Source organism: Arachis duranensis, chromosome 5 (genome assembly GCF_000817695.3).
Source record: "Arachis duranensis cultivar V14167 chromosome 5, aradu.V14167.gnm2.J7QH, whole genome shotgun sequence".
Lineage (NCBI taxonomy): Eukaryota > Viridiplantae > Streptophyta > Magnoliopsida > Fabales > Fabaceae > Arachis > Arachis duranensis.
In genome coordinates, this window is record NC_029776.3 from 42,775,245 (window position 1) to 42,783,119 (window position 7,875).

Below are 7,875 nucleotides of genomic sequence, written 5' to 3' on the forward strand. Positions count from 1 at the left end.
TATATTTTGGGGTTTTCAAAAGGTTTGAACAAGTAATTTAAATGGCAAGGAAAATAAATTGATAATTAGAAAAACTCTTGGCAAATAATTATGAAAACTGGACGTCGTATCGTAGTTATCCTTATCAATGGTGATGAGAATTATATTTTTTCTCCCACTAAGTCAACCTCTAACTATGATGGTAAGTCAAGTGGATAAATCAATTTAACACCTAAAGTCCTAGTCAACTCCGGAGGAAAGACTAGAGTTATAGGAATCTAAATCAATCAGCAAAGATATCAATTATCAATCACGATGAGTTTGATAACTCAAGAGTCTCCAATTAATCAATTAAAGCCAAGAATATAAAAAACTAAATTAAAATAATAAGTCTGAAATACCTCAAATTGCATTAATAAAAGAAAATCAATCCAAACATAAAGAGTTAATAAACTAAACTGAGCAAATAAATAAAAGGGACATTAAACCTGAAAATTGAGAAGAAGAAATCCTAAATCCTTTAAGAGGAATCCTAATCCTAAATCCTAAGAGAGAGGAGAGAGCTTCTCTCTCTAAAAACTACATCTAAAATTATCAAAAGTGAATTATGAATGTGGTATGTTGTGTGTCATCTGAATGGATAGACTCCCCCACTTTATAGCATCTAATCTGTATTTTCTGGGCTGAAAAATGGATCAAAAACAGTCCAGAAATTGCTGATTACGAAATCTGCCACGCTGATTTTCGTCACTGCGATGCGTCCGTGTAGAGCATGCGTTTGCGTCATCTAGCTGTTCGGCTACTATGGCAAATTATATATAAAATCGAAACCCCGGACGTTAGCTTTTCAACGCAACTGAAACCGTATCATTTGGACCTTTGTAGCTCAAGTTATGGTCATTTTAGTGCGAGAGGGTCAGGCTGACAGCTTTTGCAGTTCCTTCAACTTCTTGTATTCCTTCCACTTTTGCATGCTTCCTTTCCATCCTCTAAGTCATTCCTACCCTGTAATATCTGAAAACACTTAACACACATATCACGGCATCGAATGATAATAAGATGGGATTAATATAAGAAAATATAAGACCAAAGAAACATGTTTTCAATCATAGCACAAAATCAGAAAGAAAAATGTAAAACCATGCAAATCATATGAATAAGTGGACAAGGACTTTATAAAAACCACTCAATTGAGCACAAGATAAATAATGATATAGGGGTTTATCACACATTCTTTAACATTCTCTTAAATTTATCCTAATTTCTAAGCACGATAAATATTTAAAGATATTAATATCTTAAGAGCATTTAAAAAAAACAGTTAAATAATTTTCTTGTTCGGAAATTAAGAGGATGATTAGGATGAGATTACAGGAGATACATGATTGTTGATTGTTGTTTTAATAAAATAAAATACTACCAAACAAAAAGTGGTATTTGTTTTCTAATTTTTATCATGCAAAATTCTGTTTACTATATAAGGTATTCTTTTTAAATGAAAATATAGTGCCAAAAGAATTTTAAATACTGCATTGCAACCTTACAAAAATTAATATTCACTTGTAAAAAGAAAAACTATTTTAAGAATGAGCCCAGCATGACATACTGCTATTTTTTTATATTGTCCAAAATTTTATGTTATTTTCGTTTCTTTAACTTTCGGTTAAATGTTATGGCTTAGAGTTTAGGTGAGGCTCAAAAAATTGATGAAGCATTTCAACTATTTGAATTAGTGAAAAATGGTACTACTTTAGAAATTGCAAAGTTGTCAGCTCTATTAATTTTAGGGGTATATAAACTTTGGATGTCCTCACACTGCCCTAAATATGCTCAATAAAATAGTACATCAAAGATTATGGCCTAACAAGCTAACAAATAACACAATAATTTTAGCATGTGTCAAGAGTGAAAAGATGGATACTATAATGCAGTTTTTGGAAGAAATGAAGGTAAACACTTGAAATTCAGGTCCCATGTTAGATAAATATGAAACTTTTTAAAGTTTTTCTTTTTATATTTTTAGGGAAATTCTTAAAAATTCATTCATGAAGATTTATTTTCAGACATAATTACATATTCAACATTGCTCAAGGTCGTCCCTTCAAAAGTGATATTCACTTTATAATATGTGTAACACCCGATCAGAGTATTCTTAACTCACCAATAGTGAACTAAGGGCTAGCTCCAAGGCTACCATTATTAATTTGGCTCTTGTTGTGAAAAATATTTTAGGATTTCATCTATAGTAGTTTAGTCATGTGCAGTGAAGACTTGTTAGGAGATGGATAAGATGGAGTTGCCTAATAATTAGTAAGTTACAGGTAGGAGGCGACGAAAAACTATGGGAGAAATCATTAAAAAGTTTTAAAGGTAAATGGTTTATCTATAGACATGGTTTACTATTAGGACAATATGGTATTGCTTGATCCATTTAATATAGTTCTCTCAACTAGTTAGAAAAGGCTTAGTTGATTTATACTATCTAAATTTATTTTAATGAATGTCATTATCTGCCCATTATATTAATTCAATGGATATTTATACTCCACATAGTTTATATTATCTCTTTGCTCATACTTTCAATATGTATTTTGAACAAAAATATTTATAACACTATCTTGAATTTTTTTATTGGTTTAGGATGGTTCTCTAGTAGCAACTTTCTCATTTTTTCTATGTAAAATAAAGAATTTTTGAGAGGCAAAAGATCTTGCTTCAGAACTCCTTACACTGTAATAATTGATGCTTTACTAAAATGTGGCTCGGTTAAGGATGTGTATTTTACTACAAGTTTCTTACTTTTCTTGTTTAATAGAGAACTAGGATAATTTCAGGAAGACATAAAAACATAAATTGATGTTATTTTGAATTAGTATTTTTGAAGAGTGATGATAAATAGTAATCAAATTCATGTTTCTGAAATTAATGAGTTATCCTTGTCTCACAATTTTAAGGGGTAAAACTAATCTCAACTTGTGATACCAATATATTTCTATTGTGCATTTAGGTGCTTTGTATATTTTGGGAGAAATATGGAAGAAAGCTGGTAGGAATGCGAAGTTAAGGCCAAAACCGTATCTATACTTCTCCATAATGCATGCTTTTGCTTTACAAGGAGATTATGATTTAGTTAAAAATTTGCATAAGTATATTTGACTAGATTCTGCAGCGATCATCTTGCCAGTTGCATTGGAAGAAGCTGATCACTTTCTCATGGAAGCAGCACTGAATGCTGGTCAGGTACTACGATATCTTTTACTAGTATTATTGCCATTGTGGTGGAAAAGTCTTTTATTATTAGATGCTTTGTTTTCATATAAAGAGAAAGAACTTGGCAAAGAGCCTTTGTTCTTTGAATATGTATACCTAGCACTCAACTTCTTTGTGGGTAAAACTTCTAAAGAAGCGGCTGTCTAAAGTTTTAGAACTTCAATGTAGGTAAAACTGCGTGTTCTCCTCTTGCTGGAGAATTCTGATATATATAGAGAAAATATACACTAATTTTAGATGCTATCTTACAGTTGAGCTAACCTACAGAATTTGAATACATAATCACAGATGCATAATTCGATGGAACTTGCAGATTTGGATGAACAAAAATTTCACTATAATATATGCTTTTAGCAACCTAATGTGTAAAGATATGTTGGCTTGATTTTCTTCTATTGTAATTGAAAATTTTTCTGTAATTGACAGGTGGCAACTGCTCTTGCAGTATATGCTAACTGGAGCTTTGAAGGAATTAAGGGAAGGAGATGACATTGGGCTGGTGTAATTTATCTAATGTTTATTTAGTGTTTTTTTATGTTAATATCTCAAGTCTAATAAATATGATGCAAAGAAAATGTTATAATAAAAAAAATTGTATAAACCATTTGAGTAGTTAATCAACTTTTTTTAAGCTCTTGTATGAGCTTGCGACGATTCAAAATTGTCGCATTTTAAAAAACAAATCCCCACATAACTCTGCAAAAATTGCCACAAATTTTTTTAAAAATTTACTACTAAAATAGCGGCGGTTCTGCAACCGCCGCAAAATTAAATTTCTACCCCTACCTCGCAATGTTTTTGGAACCGTCGGTATGTTGTTTTGCAACGGTTTAAAATCGCCACAAATCTATCAAAAAATTGCCCCAAATTACCGATTTCTTTGTAGTGTAGAAAATTAACTATTAAATCAATCAATATATATAAATAAATATTATATTAATTTATTTTTAATATATATTTTATATAAATAACTAATTTTATAATTAACTTTTTATATACATCAAATATAGTTGTCCAAAAATTGCGCTACATTATTATAGCTAGTAATAGTAAGTTGTTCTCACGTCATATCTTAGCAAAAACAGAAAGCAGTGGTTCTCTTGTATTTGAGAATACTTTTCAATTGGTTATGCTAACACAAAAGAAAACCGAATTTATGAAAGGTGCTGACATGATTGAGAATCAATGGTGGCCATCGCATTGGCTGGTGAAAAATTTAATAATGGACAGGGCCTAGTGGTTGAGGTACAATTTTATTAAAAGATAAAAATTATTATGGCACCTTTTTTTATAGAATAATATTGGTATTTTTAATTTAACCAATGGTTTAATATATGAAATAACAATTAATTTACTTTCCTATGTTTCACTCGATGACTAAATTTGTCGCTCAATTTAAAAATTGATAAAATTAGGTCGAGTTTAATAAAAATATTCCTCTTCAAAAGTTGTTTATATTATTTATTTTTAAAGATAGCTTTCGAAAAGTTATAATAATTATGTTGGAAAAAATAAAAAATAACTTTAAATAAACAAAATACAATAATAATGTTTGATAAAATTATTTTTGAAATTAAAAATAACTTTAATAGACGTAAATACAATAAAACATAGGAATAAATACGGATATTCAGTGATATATAAGATTATATTAAACATTTTAATTTCGTAAAATATAGGGTTTGTTTGGGTGAACGTAATTTTAAAAAAAAAATTGAGTTATTTTTTTAAATATCTTATAGAAAAGTAAAAATAATTTATATTTGGATATCTAATTATGTAAAAGATCTTTTTATTTATTAATTATGTTTAGGTATAACAATATAAAAGTACTTTTACTATTAGAATATCAATTATGTTTTTGGTAAAAATATCTTTTTTTAAAATTTTTTTTTAAAAAAAGGTGTAAACTATAGCTTCTCAAAAAAAATATTTTTTTTTAGTGTTTTTACTTTCACTGTTAGAAGTTTACCAAACACGCTAAAATAAATATATATTTTTTATTCAAAAAATATTTTTTTATCAACTTAATGACACCCAAACAAGCACATAAACTACCATTGAAAATATCTTCATGGTTACCTTCAGAAACATCCCTGGTTTTGAAGCTAAAAGGACAAATACACTATCTTTTTTATTTATCAAATACAAAATGTGATGCTTATGTTTTTTAAATGTACAAATACGTTTCATCAAACCATCGTTACTACCCAATTTTTAAATAGTAAATCAAGTTAGTCTCTCAGTGAAAGATCCAAGTAAAGGTGTTAGTAAAAATCTATTATTGTTGCAAGTGAAGGTGACAAACAAATCAAAGTCTGTCCAGATGACCTGTTTGACCCACCAAAAAAGACAAGTCAGGTTAGAAAATTGGTCCCGTCTTAAAGAAAAAGTCTCTAAACCGTGTGTCTTAACTCGCATGCATTGGCAAGGTGGGCAATCCCATTGGATGCCTGCTTATTTTCTTTATATCAAACTGCCAAACTTAATTCCTATTAAAAAAAAAGAAATTTATCAACTTTATTTATAATAATATTTGTTTAATAGAATTATATAGGTTTATACCAAGACTTGTAAAAATATAAATTTTTTAATGTTAATTAAACTTATGAATTATTTTTTCTTGAAAGAAAGAGTAAAAAAACAATTGTGGCGTGCCAAACCTGCTAGCCAGCCATTAGGATGGGTGGGCTCATATTCTTAGACCGCTTAATTAGACAGAGAGAGGTGGGAGGCAAGCTCAAGGTGGGCGAGCTACCACTAAAGGCAAGGCATTAGGCAAGCTGACGTGGCAGAAAAAGATATTTTAATTGAGCAATCAATTGACACGCTACTATTATTTTGAGTTGTATAATTTGGTTGTCCCTCACATAGTTCAATTAGGAAGAAGGACTGAATTGACAACCCCAGGCGAGTAGAGCGGAAGAGTGTTCAGGGAGTTACATATGGTGCTAGGGAGAACACAACTAAAGGCAAAGTTGCGTAATGAGTTTTCTTTTATGAGAAGGTGATACGAGTGCCTTTGCCAAGGCCTTTAGTGATGTAAGAGGATATTGGCGGTGAAAGATTAGCCTTAGTTCATAGGGCTCAAGGTAATGTCATACCACATTGTGTTATCTTCACTGAGGAAGGATGTGTAGCTTTAACAAAACTGTATAAAGACATGATTATGATCAAGGCTATCGGAAAACATCTAAGTTACATAGTCATGATTTATAATCCTAAAGGATTTTAGTGCTTGGAAGATGGTTATGATGTGCTTGATGTAGGATGTGATAGCTTCCTTGATAAGTTTGATTTGTTAGAAGATGGAGAGAATAATCTTTTTGCAGTATCATGGATGTTGGCTGGGAGTTACTTAACAGTGAAACCTTGGTCATCATCATTTCGTCCATATGAAAAGACCTTTTGTTCTACCTTGGTTTGGATCAAGATATCAGGTTTAAGTATTTGGTGTTATCATGAAAAAAGCTATGATGTGAATTGCAGTAGTTATAAGAAAGCCATTTAATGTACATCTATCTAGCCACAAAGTCTGCTAAGAGAGGGAAGCCATTTGGTGTTATCACGATAAAGCTATGATGCAAATTGATAAACCACTATTTTATGGTTTATCTTGTGCTCAATTGAGTGGTTTTTATCAACTCTTTACTCACTTATTCATACAATTCGCATGTTTTACATTTTCCTTCCTGATTTTATGCTATGATTGAAAACATGCTTCTTTGATCTTTTATTTGCTTATTATTAATCCTCTCTTATTACCATTAGATGCCTTGATATGTGTGTTAAGTGTTTTCAGATATTATAAAGGCAGGAATGGCTCAGAGGATGGAAAGGAAGCATGCAAAAGTGAAAGGAATGCAAGAAGTTGGAGAAACTGCTAAGCTGTCCAGCCTGACCTCTTCGCACTCAAACGGCTATAACCTTAGCTACAGAGGTCCAAACGACGCGGTTCTAATTGCGTTGGAAAGCTAACATCCGGGGCTTCGATTTGATATATAATTTGCCATAGTTGCCCCAACGCCAGGTGACGCGAACGCGTGGGTCACGCGGACGTGTGACCTGGCCAACACCCAATCCGCGCGGTCGCGTGGACGACGCGGCCGCGTCACTTTTCCACGACCTGTACGGACCAGAAAGCGCTGGAAGTGATTTCTAGGCTGTTTCTGACCCATTTTTCAGCCCAGAGAACACAGATTAGAGGCTATAAAGTGGGGAAATGCATCCATTCATAAGAAAGCCTCTCATAATTTACTTTTCATGGTTTAGATGTAGTTTTGGAGAGAGAGGTTCACTCCTCTCTCTCTCTCTTAGGATTTAGGACTTCTCTTTCTAGAGTGACTCTCGATCCAGGTTTAATATTCCTTTTTACTATTTAATTTCTCTTTTATATTTTGATTACTCTGAAGCCTTTATTATGTTTGATTGATGTTGCCCAATTGGCTGTTGATGACATTTTTATTTAATGATAATTGAGGTATTTTCAGTTTATAATTATTCTCTTTGAATTAAGTTGCCATTGCTTCCCATCTAAGGATATTTTTATTATTCCAGCAATTTTACTTTTTTTTCCCTTTTGGTTCTGATTAAGAATTTAGTAACTCAACAGTTATTAAACTCAAC